General features: G+C 44.4%; 1 protein-coding gene across 7 annotated transcripts in view; it reads right to left on the bottom strand.

The window, feature by feature from the left end:
* Positions 1-17793, bottom strand: part of RAB27A (RAB27A, member RAS oncogene family) — a 462534-nt gene that overhangs the window by 371039 nt on the left and 73702 nt on the right. For 5 of the 7 annotated variants that reach the window (XM_085644145.1, XM_085644154.1, XM_085644157.1 and 2 more), the window contains exon 2: positions 10541-10674. The gene's annotated coding sequence lies outside the window, so the exon portion shown is untranslated. Of the gene's footprint in view, positions 1-10540; positions 10776-10858; positions 10949-17793 lie in introns of those variants that run through there. The other 2 variants (XM_085644147.1, XM_085644146.1) reach the window with 2 other exon arrangements.

Raw genomic sequence — 17793 nt, 5'->3', positions numbered from 1 at the left:
AGGTCCTTTCGGGTGTGTCGATGTTAGAACCTTCTCAGTGCTGTCGGTGTTTGCAAGTATCAGCTGAGTGTTGGGATTTCCTCAATAGGGTCTGGCTTTGTGTCGCCAAAATGATTATGTTCATGCTTTTCCCACAGATGGATTTACTTTCTGGGAATGAGAACATTACCTGAATATGGGACATCCAAACTTCCTCTGAGATCCCTGTGTTATGATGATGATTTTATGCTACGACCAGCTTGTTGATCTCGCCCCAGAATTGTTTTCTATTGGGGTGTTTGCTGTATTGTAGGAGCTTGTTCCATATCCCTTCTTGGCAGTTTTTTTTGCTTGCCATCTTTCTTTATTGTAAGTTTTTCTTAACTGCCGAAGTGATGATTTGTCGGACGCAATGCCTATTCTTGTGCTCCGAGTGTAACTTCTTACTTCTCTATTAATGCGCTTTTGTTATTTCATGCAGTTCGCTTTTATGCCAGATCTGATTTTGGGGGGGATGAAGAAGTGAAGTTTCCTTGCTGATTTGGGATATCTTTTAAAAAGTTGGAGATGCTGTAACTAAATCCACAATTAGCTCCTCCCATGTATGATATCCTACTTCTGCCATGTAGTTCGTACTCTTGGTGGTGTCTGCTTAGATGTATACCAGGGCCATGATTTGTCCCATATCCGAGTCACGTCATTTGAGTCTTTTTAGATTTTGACAGTTGGGATAAGAGATTAATCCGGCCATCACCATCAGTTGACGGGAAGCACATTTTATTTAAAATACTTGAGGGAGGTGATCGCTTTTGGGGTGATGGTCAATTTGAAATGACCTGACCAGGAAGAATGATTCACTGTTTAGTTAGAGTATAATCTATTATTGAACAGGTCCGACTGCCTAAGAAAGTTGTTGCTGCAGGCTTGTCTTCTTCAAAGTTGCAGTTGAGAATTTTTAAGCCTTGATTTTCTAGCTCTTGACAAATGTAGGAATTTGAGATGGTTGGGTTTTGAAGAAGCCTAATGTTAAACTCACCTGAAACTATTAAGGCGAGTTTTGGGACAAGTTTTGCAGGATCTTGATTAGTGTCAGCAGGGTGAGGATCCTCCCTTCCTTCTTTGATTTGCTTGGATGGATGTATATATTTAGGAGAATGAGTGCCTTCCTGTGTTCATGCTGATCTTTGGTTTCTAACTTGGTGGCATGTAGCGACTCAACCCCCAGGTCTATATTTTCCTGTAACCATTTGTATTTTGTGGAGATAAAGGTTGAGAGACTCCCGCTTGAGTGGCCATAACGTGAAATCCTCACTGCCGGGATGTGATGTTCCATATGCCCAGTAACTGATGTTGATCATAGACTCGAAGTTTCCTGTAATACTATAATATTGAACTTGACTAAGTAGTCCATTGTGTCTTTAACCAGGCGCAGTTTACCAAACCTGTGTACATTCCAGAAGCAGATGTTAATATGGTCGTTTTCAGAAGGGGCTTGCTGTTAATCAAGTCCAGCTAGGGTCTAACGCTTGCGGCAGCCAGGACCATTCTTGTGTTTTCATCTCCGAGGGAAGGATTGTAGACAGCCTGAAGGACTCTTTGTTGACTGATTTCACTATTGTTAAATCTGGTAGAACTGGTAAAATTCTGCCTCCAGGCGCCCCTGAGACCAGCATACTATTTAGTTGAATTTGTTAGCATGCCCTGTTTTGAGGGAAAGTTATGATTATGCTGGTTTGTTGGAAACAATGGGCCTGGATATCTTAGTGGCTTGACTCTACTTAGCTCAATCTCCCAGTTTTGAAAGGCTTCCTGCTGTTGAAAAACTTTATTTGCAATATCACTTGTGGCCCAGATTACTACGTGGCCTCCTGGTCTCTTAAATGAGGGTGTGGCTGGAATTATATTGCTTCAATATGTGATGCTTTATGGTACGCTAGTGAGCTAATTTCCTTGGTTAACTTTAACACCGCCACTCTATAAGTATCAAATACCCCACTTGATGTATTGTTCGGGACTAACATTAATTTCCTGAGTGATGTTTTGTGGTTGACTCCGTGTATGGGATCGCCCTGTGTTTTTGAAGGGACCGGTGTCGTGTTCTGGTTGGGGAATGCTCCTTCTATTTCAAGGGCCACCTGGTTGATGCACTGCATTATCTGAGATTTTGATTCAATCGTGTTGAAAGAGTAACCTTCTTCTGAGATTAAAAGATTCCTGTTCAGAGATTCAGGAGCCTGGAAACCCTCCTGTATAGGCCAATTTTGTTCTGGGGCTGGGTGAATTGCACCTATATTCTCGACGATTTCTTCATTAGGCACTGTGTTTTGGTTGCCTTGTGTCAGCTGTTGATTATCTTGACTTTGCACAATGGCCACTGGTAGAGTTCCTGCTTGCTCATGATTAATAACTGTTGTGTTGTTTCCACCCCCACCCCCACAAGAGGTTCCTGTTTACTTTTGGTTAAGATCGGTCATTGTGTTGTCTCCACCCCCTTTTTACAAGCGAATAGATGGTGAATTCCATTTCGTTGATGCACTTTTTGTTTCTTCCAAGCTTTCCTGGATCTTTTCTCTTTTGGCTTGGGTGCCACCTTTGTTAATGGACTCCTCCCGGCAGTGAGTGATGGTTTCTATTTCTTGTCGTGCATCAAGCATTTTAGGTTTGTCTGTCTTGTGTCCCCTAATCTCAGATGGATTGACTCAAGCTTTACACTTGAAGACGATAGGGGTGACTTGACTGAGGCAATGGAGGCTAATGTTTGATTTTAATGCTTTGTTACCAATTGCTTAAAATCTCCCAGACACACTTTTTGATTGGGTTTTAACTTCTTTGAAGATTTCAGACAAGATACTTGGTAAAGTCTGTAACTTATCTAACAGGGAAAAGCATTGACAATGGGTGTACTGTATGTATCGATTGTCCTGGGCCTTATGAATCTGATCATTCCGTGACTGCAATTTGAAATCTATGCCAGGTACATTGATGGCAAGTGTATTAAGAAGATCTACCTGTATTTCCTGTTTGTCTGATTGAAAGTGGATGGCCGATGAGATTGACTCCGCTGTATTTCGGAGAGCTACTCAGGCCGAGCCTGTGATGCTGCCATCATTTTTGAGGGGGGTTGAGGTGCTTACAAGGGTGTCGTGCTTCTACTCCACTATCTTTACCGGATTTTTGTTCAAGTTCAAGTTTTTTCTGCTAATGACCTTTGATGAAGACCTGGTGCTGTTTAGTGAAGGGGTGGTGAGTCACATCACATAATTTCAGAGTTTTAAAGTTCACATCCAATGCTGTCAATTTAATTGGGGCTAAAGGAGGTTTAAAATCACTCTTGAAGGTAATCCAGGTTTCTCTTCTTCACCTGTCATTGTTATATTCGGGGGTTCTCGCTCTTTTAGTGGCTTTCTTTTTATACTGCCCCAGGTTACCCCTTGCTTTCCCAGACCTCATTTTGTAGTCTGCTTGTAATTATTCTGTTTGTCGATTAATTTAAGTCTTGTTTAGCCCGGTTTGGTCTTGCTTGAACAGTTCAAATTGGGGTGATGAGGGCTGAGCTGTGGTTGTTTTGCGACACATGCAGATCTCACAATGAGCTAGGTAGTGAGGAGCGAGAAGCTGAGTAGCTGATGGCGTTGTGAGGCAGATGTTAATTAAAAGCAACTGATAATTAGTACGCTAGTGGGAGCCAGAGCTGCAAGCCGCACCAAGACCTAGCTTGGCTGCCTCCACAGCGCCCGGGTGCACCTATCCTGCGAGCCTAGTGCCTGCAGTTGCTTACCGACAGGTCAAGTTGTAGGCTGTATCGATCTGTATAGCTGCATCGCTAAAGGGCTGAAGAGCTGGTGAAGAGGCAAGCTGAGGCGGGCAATAGCTGTGACAGTGGGGCAGCAGGATGGTGGAGCAGGCTAGTGGACTGGTGGGCTGGCCGGCCGGCTGGCAGATGGGCTGGTTGGCTAAGCGGCTTGTTGCCTTATCGGCTGAAGCAGATAGCAGTGGTCTTATCTCTCCCTTTCTTTTCCCTGCTGCCACTACTGCTACTTTCCCAGTGTCTGCCGCACTTGTTCGACTCAATGGTTTAAAAAAATCCAGGCCGCAGGGGATCACCTGGCTCCAAGGATTTCAATGTCCAAGGAACCTCTTGTCCTTTCACACCATCTCCTTCTCCTGTGACCCCTGCTTGGACTATTTCACTGCTCTGCTCCACACCTCATAGGGGCCGTACTCTGCTCTTATGACCACCGCTTGTGCGACGTGGCCACGGCTCTCAATTTGCGCCTTGTGGCCCCAGACCGCTCCAACCACCACTACTGCTACTGCCATCTCGCTTGTGACATGCTGCCTGCGTCTCACTGTTTGCAGCTTGCGGCACACGGCTCCTGATCCGTGGCTCACAGGTTGTGGCGTGGATCGCACCGCATCTGCTCGTCGGCATGTCAACTCATCACGTCACTACCAGTCTCTTGTGCTCTTGCTGAGGTATGAAAAATTATATAAATTAGTGTGTAAGTGTGTGTGTGTACCCATGTTTTATATATACGCCAACAAACACAAGACTAGCATTTCAGGAGTGAAAGCAGCAGACATTTGGCTCTTTTATTTTTGGGGAAATGCTTTGAACTACTGGTAGAGTATTAAAGGGCTTTTTATCATCCATCTACTGAACAGTATTGGAGGGGGATTATCAGAACTTGCACTGACACTCCACATCAGGGATCAGAAATGTCCTGACTGGTTCAATGTCAGGTACGGCATTACAGAGGTGGGCAGCGATTCTAGGTTAGAGGGTTAGGGAGTTGGAGGATCTGGCACCCAGGCCTGCAAAGTCTGGAGCTAGAATAATCCCAATCCAATATGGCACCCCTAAAATAGGTGTGACGTTCTCCTTCCTCTTCTGGGTCAACAGTGGCACGGCACAGACTACAAGGCCAGAGATCGAGAAACATACTGACAACACTCTGTTTTAGTGAGTTTTCTGTTCCTCCATGCAGTTCATTACCATTGCTGGCGTTTGGTGCTTCCTTCACATACATTCCCATCGATTAGGCCTGGCTAGGATTAGTCCTTTTTTGGTGTTGGTGCTTTATTAGAATTACCAGTTGTTTCCACAGGCACCCGTCTCTTTCATTTCATCTAGGCCACTAGTTCCCCGGCCTTGTAGGAGGCGAATAATATTCAAATGGCCTTTCTGCGATTAAGCTATTGTTTTTTTCTCATCAACTGTATTAAACTTTTGTTACTATCTCCTGAAAATGTTCCCAGATCCTGGAGTATCCCTCCTGGTCCTGTTGTTTTCCTCTAGTTTCTCTTTGTTTTATTCCCCGTGTTCCCACAACCATCTCTGTCCTAGTTCAGCACATATACATACTGTGTCCAGGGGGACCTGTAGCTGCAAGGAAACTGTGGGTATCTGCAGTGTTTTCTTTCCATATCCCTAAATTGTAGGTCTCGCCTGAGCCAGCACATACGCTGTTCTGGCGAGACATTTAGTGAGTGGGCTTTCAAAAGCCGACCACAGCTTTTTGTGTGGCCTAGAGCGTGCGGTTACGCGCACAGTTACGAGCCATCATGGCTCATTAAGTGCATCGCTCGCGGGCACCCTCACAGCCCGCGATCGCGATCACTTTCACTTTGACCGCCGCACAGCCGCATCACTTTCATGGCCGCACGGCCTTTTTCTAACTCCTTTCTCTCTCCCTTTTTACTCCTTTCTCTCTTCCTCTTTCCTTTTTTTTACTCCTTCCTCTCTCCTTGTTTGCTCCTTACTCTCTCCGTGTTTCCCTTTTGTAGGAGCTGTATTCACTCCTTACTCTCTGTGCCATTTTGCAGGAGCTGCAATCACTTTTTCACTCTCAGAGTCTGGCTTCTGTGAGCTGCACTCACTCTGTTCCTTCTTGCAGGAAGTGCACTCACTGACTCTCTGATTCCGGCTGCGGAAGCTGCACCGCTCACTCTATGCCTCTTTGCAGAAAGGTGCACTCACTCCACACACTTTTTTACCTTTTTCAGGAGCTGCACTCACTTCTCACCCTCTTTGTCCTTTGGCAGGAGCTGCACCGACTCTTCAAACTCTGTCCTTTTATGTGAGCTGAACTCTTTCCTCACTCTCTGATACCGGCTGCTCGACGTGCAGTGACTGTTCGCTCTCTATTCCTTTTTGCCAGAGCTGCACACACCCTTCACTCTCTCCGCCCTTTGAGGGAGCTGCTCTCATTCTTCACTCTCTGATACCAGCTGCACGAGCTGCAGTGACTCAGCGCTTTCTGGGACCCTCACTCAAGCCTGGCCGTGGGACCTGCACTCACTCTCTGCCCTTTTGAGGGAGCTTCCCTCACTCTCTCCCCTTTTTGTGGGTGCTGCTCTCACTCCTCACTCCCTGATTGCAGCTGCAGCAGCGCAGTCAGTGACTGCCTCTCTCTGAGCCGCCGGAGCCGCCCCGCCCCCTCACTGGAGCCTGGCTGTGAAAGCAGCACTCATGCCTTGATTTAAAGCCCAGCCCTGGCACCTGCACTCATTCCCTGCTCTCGGAGCCTTTCTCTGGGAGTCATGCTGAGAGTTAATGGCCCTGGTAAGACTCGTGGAGGGGGGCGCCTCCAGGCCTCCTGTCCCAGATTTATGAGGTCAGCATGTGTTCCTCTGCTTTGCCAGTTGCTGCCTCCAGCCCCGACATCATTTGTGATTTTTTTGCTGTGTCTGGACGGCTCTTCGTGAATATGCCCCTAGTTCTTCCTATCTTTCATTCTTCTCTCCCCGTACCTAACTGCATCTTCACCCCTGCGCTGTGTTTCTTTGTTCTTTCACCTTCGCCTTCTTAATTCCCTCGTCCTTTTCTTTTTCCTTCTTTCTCTTGCTCCATTATTTTCTCATTCCTTTTATTCCTTCCCTAGTTGCCCCCTTTCTCTGTCCCTCCCTAGGTTCTTACCCTGTCCGCTCACCTTCCTTCTTTCCCCCTCCCTCGGTCTGCTCCGCCCTACATTCCCTCTTCTGTCCATCCTTCCTACCTTCCATGTTTCCTTCTGCCCTACCTTTTTTACATCCCTCCCTTTCCTTCTCACGTTCCCTGTCGTTCCTTCCTTCATTCTATTTGTTCCTCCATAGTATCCCCCGTCCGCTCCATCCTTTGCCCCAGGATGCCGGACTTTCCATTCTTTCTACTTTCCCTTCTCCCTTGCTTCCCACCTTTCTTTCCTGCCTCTCTTCCATTATTCCATCCTTTCTCTTTCCTTCCTTCTGTCTTTCCTTTCTTCCGTCTGTCTTTTCTATATTCCCTCTTCCTTCTTCCCTCACCTGCCTTCCTTTTTACCTCACCTGCAATCCTTCCCTTGTACCTTCTTCTTTTCCTCCTGTCACCCGTTCTTTCTTCCGTCCCATCTTTTTTCATGCGCCTTTACTTACACTTGCGAGATTTTGTCCTGCCTTCCGGTTTCACAGTTTTGTTTTGTTCGCACCAAGGCCGTCCTGCACCTCAAAGGCCTCGAAGCGGAGCCCAGCCTCTGTTGTACTGGACACAGTATTTTAACTCTGTTGGTAGAGCGCTGACGCCGGGTGTGTTTGCTGCGGTTCAGGCTGTAAGCACGGATTGGTTCTTTGTATCCTCTCTAGGACTCAGCCTTGCTTGTTGTGTGTAGATGTGTACTTGAAGCAATGCTTAAATTGTAAAAAATAAACAAGCATTGGCATAACCAATAGGTCTCGCCTTTGGGACCTATTAAGTGTTTCGCCATGCAATAGTTGATGTTGTTGTACCAAGGATATTGTGCTGCATAACTAAATACTTATAAGGTCCCAAAAGCGAGACCTATTGGCTATGCCAATGCTTGTTTACAGTGCTGTAATGTTTAGATGTGTGTATGTACTTCTAATATTAATATTTCGTTACCTCTAGAATGTTTACTATAGAATTACCTATCTGGCGAGTGCCTTGGAGTTGGCTAGAAGTGAGGAAGGCTGTTGTTGAATATATTTTTTTTACTTACTGTTTCTGTCTGACACCTGATCTCCTCTACATTTGTGGTGTTTTGAATGGGAGATTCTCCAGTGCAATGGTCTTCAGTATAGCCACCCATTAGTCCTAATTCGAACTTTTCACCAGATGAGAAAAGCAAAACATCAAGAATGTAAAGTGGTTTATGTTTTAAGATCAGATCTTCCTGAAAGTGTCACACATATTTATAACCATCAGTGCCTTAGTCTTACAATACGCTGTATGCTACCGAATGACCCATCGATGTCCACCTAACCCCAACAATGCTTTGATTATAATTCGGAGTGAGAAACTAACACAGAGGGTAGACATCACAGACTGGACGCCCAGCTGGGGTTCTTTGCCAGCTGACTACTCATAAAATCATGTTCACACTTTATAATATGAATTTAAGGAGCTTTTCAAAAATGTCAAGCATTTTCTGTGTTCTTTGCTTCTCAGTTCCTTGCGCGAAGATCACGAATTCCACAGGGCTTGTTTCACAGGGCTAGCTTTAGTTAACGATAAAGAAAAGTAAGGCTTGAGGTGACCTAAGTGAGAACTTGAACATACTGCGTGATGCTGTTATTTGTGCAAGCAGCAGTGCTGTATCCGGGATCACTTGTGTTATCACACACACTGACTACTGGTCTAAATCTCAAAATAGCATTATGCAGTTTGCTGTATTATATTACTTTCGCCTGACGTAGTTGATCAGCAACATATCCCACATCACAAAACCACACAACTGAGCTGCGCAGCCACTGCAGTCTTGCCTCTAACCCAAGTTTGTTCACAAATTAACTGAACAGGCAAACTAGACCCGTTCATACTCCCTTGGATGGAGGCCGATTGGTATCATAGTAAATTGTCAAGTATTTTGTCAGACAGTACATTAATGTACCAAACAACCTAAAACCCTTATTTTCTCGCAGTTTTAACTTGATTTTGACATTTTCATTGAAAGAGTTTTTTTGGAGACACAACACAATCAGACTTTTAAGCTTTGTCCAATCTCTACTCGCAAGACAAAGCATAAAGGAGAATTGGTCATCTTGACAAAGCAGTGAGTAGAAATGATAAAATCAAGAGCCTGCTAGCCGTGGTGGGGGTGATACTACAGACATATTCCACCTCACTAGAACACACTGAGCTTTTACATTCATCTAACTTGCGATGTCTAACGTAGGTCCAGAAGATCAGATCCATGAACAATTTCCAGGATAACCACCCACTCAATTTTACTAAGATTCACTGTATGCAAATTATCGTGTGTGGCTAGTCGACCCAATACTTACTATTCATTAGCAAAGACATAAAAAATATTTACATAATATACAACAAATCCTTCTCAGTGATTAACAACTCGAAATTAGCCATTTGTAAAGCGCCGTCTGTCAGAATCCAATTCCAAAGTCTCTGTATGAGTGAAGCTGAATACAGTGCAGGGTTTGTGTGCAAGTATGGCCCTTTGAGTTCTCAAATGAAGTAAGTATTTTAAAAAAATCAAGGAGATGCACATGAAATCAAATCTAGTTGGAATGGCCCGGAATGGAGCATTTGAAGTGTAGCTCACTGGTTAGAGGAGGCATACCCTGAAGCAGAGGTCAGACCCGGGACCAGTGTTCAATTCCCGACGCGGCAGGGTCCGGAGCCCAATTGTCCACGGACTCGATAATTCTCGCTTCGGTGCCCACTCTAAGCACGAGTTCACACTATGCAGCTCTGGGCAACAAGCTTGCTTAATCTCCACAACGGCCCCCCCGCGGCGGGATGCCAGGCTTTCACCTTGGGGATGCCCTGTACGGGTTATCTCACAGGGAAAAACCAGGACGGGTTCCCAATGCAAGCGCCAAGATGCCCAAGGGTAAGTTGAGCGCTATATAAGAACACACAATAATAATAATAATAATAATAATTTAATTTCAATATAAGGAAATTAGACCTCTGCTGGGGATCAAAGACCAGCCACTTCCACATTCCTTCATGTCAATGAGAATGAACTTGGACTGCACAACTCTTCAAATGTTGGCCAACCACAACTCCCAGGAGAGTCAACAGAGGCGGAAAACGAACATGTAAAAGAGTTCCAAAGCCCCAGGGGCAGGACGAGGATAGTACAACGCAAAAGCGTGATGTTCAGTCCCGTGCTGATCCCAAGACATGATCTCATGTCACTCAACGGGAGTTGCTCAACGGGCTGGTCTCGGTTTTACTGACACTCATCTTTACAATAAAAGAGGCCGGGGCCGATCCCGACCGAGCCTTTCAATGCACACAGAGACCCCTGCGCATAAGCAAACACTTCACAGTGTATTTGTTGTCTACTAAGGGGAGGGCGGTAGAGCTCACATGTACTCACGATTGTAAAAACGAGTTATTGTTAGGGGAAAGGGCACCAAGCTGTAGTTTACTTTTGCTCATATTCTGACTATTCCATGTATTTCTCCAATTATGACGTCTGACTGAGTCCTAGTGTATGAGATGAGAAAGAATCACAAAACTGCGTAATTCACATCAAGCACAGTCAAACACCGTCCATAGCATTACGATTAATTTCAGAAGGGGCCCCTAGAGTGGTGTAATAATAACAGTGCTTACCTTGGCTTCAGATGAACAGCGCCTCGAAGACTGGATCCCTCCCAGATATATTCGCACAGTGTCCACGGTTTGGCGCACTTAGAGAAACTTTATAGGTGCATCCACACAGAATGTGTTCGTGTTCATCCCAGGAGCTGCCAGAGGGAACGGAAGAGTGTAATTATGAGGAACAGTCTACAGCCGCATGTTAATCACCGCACAAGCGCATTTCTTCGACTGGATCCTCAGGACGGCAGCGTTCCCCACCCAGCCCGCGCCTGAGCAGTAATTACTCTCAGCTGCTTGTCATGTGCTGCTGCTGACGGATCAAGTGATTACCCTCGCTTCACCAACCGGGGACCGGCGAGAGGCTCGTGCTGCCAGCTGCACACGGGCGCAGTGCGATACTAGCGCAGCTTTCCTCACGAATGGGGTTTCTGGGCGCGTACAATTAGCAGGGGCCAATATATGGCGGTCAGGAAAAAGAAAGGACCGTAAGGCTTTGTGGGAGGAATTGTATTGGCAGCTACGACCACAGCCATATACTTGGTGTTCTCTCCTTTGTCGACGGAGAGCTTCATTAACGCCCCTCCATGCTTCCAAACTACTTCCAAGCCTCTATCTATGGCCCCGGAAACCTTCCTTCTTAAAAGCTGAGGAAGGCACGAGTGGCCACCCAGCAACAGAATTCCCCTCCATTGCAGATAAAGAGTACCGCAGCTGGGCTGAGGACGCTTACCACAGCACAGCCACTACATGCTGGAGACCTTACCTTTAACTGGACATGGAAAACATCAGTCTCAGAAATCCATTTTAAATTCACTACAAAGTCAAGAACGGCTGTTGTGTAAATTAGCAATAATAGTCTACAGTTTAAAAAAGTTAGAATGAGTTGGTGCTGCTGCGTTAACAGTTGGATACATAAATATGGGCTGTTATGTAAATTAGCAATAATACTCCACAATTTAAAAAAGTTAGAATGAGTTGGTGCTGCTGCGTTAACAGTTGGATACATAAATATGGGCTGTTATGTAAATTAGCAATAATACTCCACAATTTAAAAAAGTTAGAATGAGTTGGTGCTGCTGCATTAACAGTTCGATACATAAATATGTTTGTTGAGTACCAGGCAGTACGAGTTTAAGGAAGTCAACAAAGTTTCCTCTCCAGGAAGGAAGGATGCTGCATGGACTGACGAGCTGATAGGCTCTTGCATGTCTGGGTGCTGTAGTGCTCTCTGATGAGCTGCCTGCATTATTATTTATTTTTTGTGTGAAAATCTTTTTATTAGGCCAACGCTCTATACTCCATAAGCCGAAGAAGGACTGGCTTTATAGCTGTATGCTGATTTAATTTATTCAAAAAGAAATCAATATATAATGCAAATAATAGAGGGCAGCACGGGCATCCTTGCCTTGTACCCCTGTTGATATTGAATGAACCCGACTCCTGTCCAGAAATTCGTATGGTGGCTTCTGGGCAAATATAAAGTGTCTTAACTGCTTGGCAAAACTGAGGGCAGAATCCCTTCAATCGCAACACATCCCACATGTATGGCCAGGAAACCCTGTCGAATGCCTTCTCGGCATCCAACATGATCACCCCCAATGATGACTCGGTTGCCTGGGCCCAGTCCAGGAGGAATATTACTCGTCTCACGTGATCAGCAGTGTCCCTTCCTGGGATAAACCCATGCTGCAAGTTAGTGACTAAAGCAGAAATGACTAATCCTAAACGCTGAGCAATAATTTTAGAGAAGATCTTGCTATCAGAATTAATCAATGAGATTGGTCTGTATGATGATGGAAGCAAATCAGGCTTATCCTTTTTTTTAAAAACAATAATGGTGGTTTTTCGCCATGAATCTGGCGCAGTTCCCCTTGAGCAGCCAAGAAAACGTCATAAATTCTGATCTTAAAACTTGACGAAAATGTCCTATAAAATTCAAGGGGGATGCCATCCGGACCCACGGCTTTTCCTGCTGCAAGTGACATTATTGTCCCCTCCACTTCTTCCCAGGTTATAAATGCTGCTAATTCCTCATTTTGTTCTGGTGTAAGCTTTTTAATTTCAATATCCGAACTAAATTCCTTCATTTTCTCTTCTGACTCTATTATTTCATCTTTTGAGTATAATTTGAGATAAAATTTACGAAACACATTAAGCACTTCACCTGGGGTATCCTGAATCTGGCCGAGATGATCCTGAATCCTTTTGATCCTATTTGCAATTTTCTTCTGATGTAATCTTTTCGATAGGATCCTGCCAGAATTTTCGCCTCCTTCATAGATTTCAGATCTATGCATAGCCATTTTTGTAGCTAATTTCATAGCAAAGTGTTAAAATAGATTCATTTTTTGAACTGCAATGTCTTTTAAAGTTTTTTCCGTATTTTGATGCCTGATTACCTCCCCCATAAGTATTATTTCTAATAACCTTAGTTTATTCATCCCGTCCTGAATTTCTCCCCGAAGTTTGCGCTGCTTAGCGATAGAATAACATAATGTTTCCCCCCAGACCCCGGCCTTAAATGACCACGATTGTTTTAAAAAAGTTCCTCAATCCACTTACGCATATGCTCACAGTATACGGGATCCAATAAGAGTTTGCGCTCAAAAGTCCATGCCTTTGACGGGGGCCTAGAACTAAGGTCCAATTCTAATACAACCGGGTTGTGGTCTGAGATGATCCTGGGTTTAATCTCAATCTTAGCACTTGTTACCTTTTCAGCTGATATAGAAAAATAATCCAAGCGCACGTGTTTTCTATGAGGAGTCGAATAAAATGTTTCGCTAGGGGCACCTTTACTATGAGCGCACCATACGTCCGCCAACCCAAATTCTTTAGCTAAACCTCTAGTGGCTTTAAAAACTTTAAAAACTTTATTTCTTTCCCCTCATATAGACGATCACTGGTAATAACGAATCCTCCCTCCATATGAAGATTAAAATCCCCACAAAGAATTAACGGGGATGGCCACGCCGCTAATTCGATGCTTAAAAAATACATAATCTCTGGATCATCCAGATTAGGACCATATATCGAGCATATTGTCATTGGAGATCCATTAATCAAAAATTCAACAATAACCCAGCGCCCCCAAACATCCTCCTTTACCCGTTTGCAGACCCCCAGGCCATACCTCTTCAAAATCGCCACACCTCTGGAGAAGTGTGGCTCAATGATTAGAGCGGCAGACTCTGATGCAGAGGTCTAGCCCGGGACCAGGGTGCAATTCCCCGCCTCGGCGGGTCTTGGGCTAGAAAATTCCACGGACCTGATAATTCTCGCCTCGGTGCCATTCCAATCATGGAGTCCCACTCTGCAACTCTGGGCAATAGCTAGCTTAATCTCCACAACGGCCCCCACAAAAGGATGCCTGGCCTCCACCTTGGGGGTACCCAGGAGTGGACACCTCACAGGGAAAGCCAGGATGGGTTCCACAGCGGTATTCGTACAAGCGCCTTGAGACCCTTGCGGGTGAGTAGTGCGCTATACAAGTATCAATTTACATTTTACCTCTGGTGGTCGAACTCTGCCTAGTACAACCAAGTATCTCCATACCCTAACCATTCAACCACTTTCGATTATTCTACACAATATGTGTTTCTTGTACACAGAGCAGATCCACCTGCATCGCCCGCAGATTTTGAGCCATCACCCCCCTTTTCCTTTTATCATTTAAGCCACAGATGTTCCACGAACAACAGAAAATGTACTAGTCATTGTTATGCATTTAAGTCAATCTTTCCTTGTTTACTCTGCCCATACCCTAAACTACGTTTAAAAAAAAAAAAAAACGTTATCATAGTCGTCGTCACGAGGGATATTGTCACTGCACTTCCTGCAATTAAGACATTGGTTAGCCAGTTCGGGTGTTTCTCTGGCTATAAATTAAATATAGAAAAAACTCGAATTCTTTATTCAGGTGCTGACCCCCCGGCAAATATGGCAATAGTCCCAGAAGTAACATATCTGGGAATTAAAATTACATTGTCCGTCGGAAATACTCCAGAATTGAACATCAACCCAGTGATGGAGAAGGTGAATGCAACTTTGGAGAGGTTGGATCATCTTCATCTATCCCTTCATGGGAGATGTAATGTACTAAAAATGTTGGTTTTACCGAAATTCTTATATTTGTTTAGAACAATCCCCTTAGAGTTTTCTTTGTCATGTTTTAATAAATTAGAGAGGATCTGCTCTAGATTTTTATGGGGGTATCGTAGACAGAGAAGGGCATTTAAGAAGATGGTGTTACCTAGACATCATGGGGGCTGGGGTCTCCCACATTTTATGATGTATTATTGGGCAGCAATGATGCAATACATCAGCCCCTTGGTAGTCGGGGATATGGCTGAACTTCTGCAATGTCATAGACCATCAATATATGAATTTGGGTTGGGGGACGAGACCACTGAGTGTCTAGTCAAGGTAATTGAACCTAGTTATTTAAAAAAAAACATATTTAAGATACTCAAGGCAGCCTGTTTAGTCTGGAAACAAATTAAACGTAAGATACGGGTCCCAAATTTAAAATGCCTAAACCCCATTTTCAGCTTCTGGTCTGCTTCCTATAATTTTTCGAGATCAGGTGTCAAATAGATGGGGCCTTAAAGGAATACGGCGCCTGGGGGATATGTGTGATGAGGGCCAATTATTAGCTTTTTCAGATCTACAGGAGAAATATGGATTAGGCAAACATGAATTCTTCAAATATCTCCAAATCCGTAGTTGTTTTGCTCGGCGGGGGTCTGGAAAAGAACAACAGTTTGTAAAGATCCCGCTAATTGAAAAAATGAAGAAAAAAACACCAATTGGACAATTCTACCAACAATTAGTGGAAACATTCCCTGATGACTTAGATTTTTGGAAAATAAAATGGGAAAAAAAATTGGGGGTAGAGGACGCTAATATAAAAGAATCTCTTGAACTTGCTAATCAAGTTTTGATGACATGAAGAACCCGCATTCAACATTATATGGCCCTTTATGATTTATATTATACGTCAAGGAAGATCTCTAAATGGGGGGCATCTGTGGGAGTCAAATGCAATAGGTGCGGCTTATATGCAGCGTACTCAATACATATGTTTTTTTATGTCCTAAATTAGGGGAATTTTTAATGGAAATTGAGACGTTCTTGGGTTTAATAATGGGATCCCCTATGACAGTAATGGGTGAATTAGTTTTAATCGGGGTAAGGGCTGACATGGAAAACAGAAGTCTCAGAAATCCATTTTAAATTCACTACAAAGTCAAGAACGGCTGTTGTGTATATTGGCAATAATAGTCTACAGTTTAAAAAAGTTAGAATGAGTTGGTCATGCTGCGTTAACAGTTGGATACATAAATATGGGTTGTTGTGTATATTGGCAATAATAGTCTACAGTTTAAAAAAGTTAGAATGAGTTGGTGCTGCTGCGTTAACAGTTCGATACATAAATATGTTTGTTGAGTACCAGGCAGTAAGAGTTTAAGGAAGTTAACAAAGTTTCCTCTCCAGGAAGGAAGGATGCTGCATGGACTGATGAGCTGATAGGCTCTTGCATGTCTGGGTGCTGTACTGCTCTCTGATGAGCTGCCTGCATTATTATTTATTTTTTGTGTGAAAATCTTTTTATTAAACTTTCGTCAGTTGCAGTATACAGTATCGCAAATGCATGTACATTGATGATGCATAGAGAACGTTAGCAGCATGAGCTCGTGATTTACTAATACAACATTTACTGTGAAGCATGTCCCAATCTGACCTCATTATGGTATACACCGGGCTTCCTTCACCTAGTGGTGCCACTACTATCATCCAAGCTGCCGCATTATTATATGAGTATGAATGGACCTTTACAATAGTTTTTAGGCACTCATGCTTAGAGCTGGTATCTAGGGAGAGCAGAGTGCTGCTCATGGGAACAGACGTTGCTTGCTGTCTCCCGCATGGGTGGCATAGCTCTTGAAGGAAGGACCCTTAAAAAGTGCCTTCGGCTGGACAGGATGGACTGGATCCCAAGGGATCCGAGAGCTGGGCGGGGAGGCACTAGGCCATATCCAGCCACCAGTGGGTATAATCTGTGCCCATTGGGCATTGCCCGATTGCCCTAAAGGCCAGTCCAACCCTGCAGATAAATATTAGAGCAAACCATTTCCACATCTGTTCACACAAGCAGTGGTGCCTCAAGGAATACCTTCCAAACCTCAGAATGTTTGTAGCACACCTCTAGGGAATATATCCAAGATTCATGATGTGTTGATGAAATGGGGGAGAGATGTTAAATAACTGGGGTGAGTGAGCCACTAGGGTTAAGAGCGTCAGGACCTGTATGAGTGAGCATATGCAATCTGGCTGTATGTGTGTAAAGTTTCATTACATTTTGCCATAATCAGTGCTTTAAATGGGAAAACATAAGTGCAGGTACTCATTAAAATAGAGGTGTGGCAAGTGGGCGGGGCGAAGGGCAAGATATGTTCACACCTAATGACTTCTGTACCAGTTGCAGCACATGTCAAAACACAAGAGAAATGCGTTTATGGAAATAAAACAGATTAGCACATTACACGTAATTACATGCTCCTCGGAAGCAGTGCGGAATCTGCCCTGCAATGGAGGATAAACCTAACCTGCGCCTGCCATGCTGTGGATCAGGGTACCGGTACTCTCCCTAGGCTACAGGGAAGTGCCGGTACTGACGGCAAAAAAATCCGAAAGTGCCGGTACTCAGTACCGGTGAGTACCAGCCCATTTAAAGCACTGGCCATAATGATTCAGTGTCTGTGAACAAACTGAGTATGGCTCTCAGCCAGCTTGAGAGTGTCTTTCATTTGAGAGAAAAATGATGGAGTCTGGCAACCAGCATTGAAGTGCTTGAATCTATACTATATACATTATGGGCCAGATTTATCAAACTTTTACGCAGCGCAAAGCAGCAGGACACCTCGCTGCACTGTGTGAAACAGGGAGGGCAGGAATGGGACATATATATTAGGATAAGACACATTCCGGCACCTTTGCGGCATGGAGCAACGGTGTCTGTGTTAAGTGCAGGAAGGAACACCTTCAACACAAAACAATCCTTTGAGGCATATTCCTCTTTCTTAGTGTGCTGCAGAATGCTGCACATTCAGAAAGAGGAAACAACGAGGAGAACTAAAGATATTTCGCCCCGTTGCACCTCTGGTGGCAAGGCTTACAAAGTTTGATGCATTCCCAGGTATTTTTAAATCTGGGAATGCCTCAGAATACATGGGTTAATGCGTGGGAACAACCACACTCCACCC

The sequence above is a fragment of the Triturus cristatus genome, chromosome 3_1, assembly GCF_964204655.1.
Source record: "Triturus cristatus chromosome 3_1, aTriCri1.1, whole genome shotgun sequence".
NCBI lineage: Eukaryota > Metazoa > Chordata > Amphibia > Caudata > Salamandridae > Triturus > Triturus cristatus.
The sequence above is the reverse complement of the archived record's forward strand: the minus strand, read 5'-3'. Positions and strand labels throughout refer to the sequence as shown.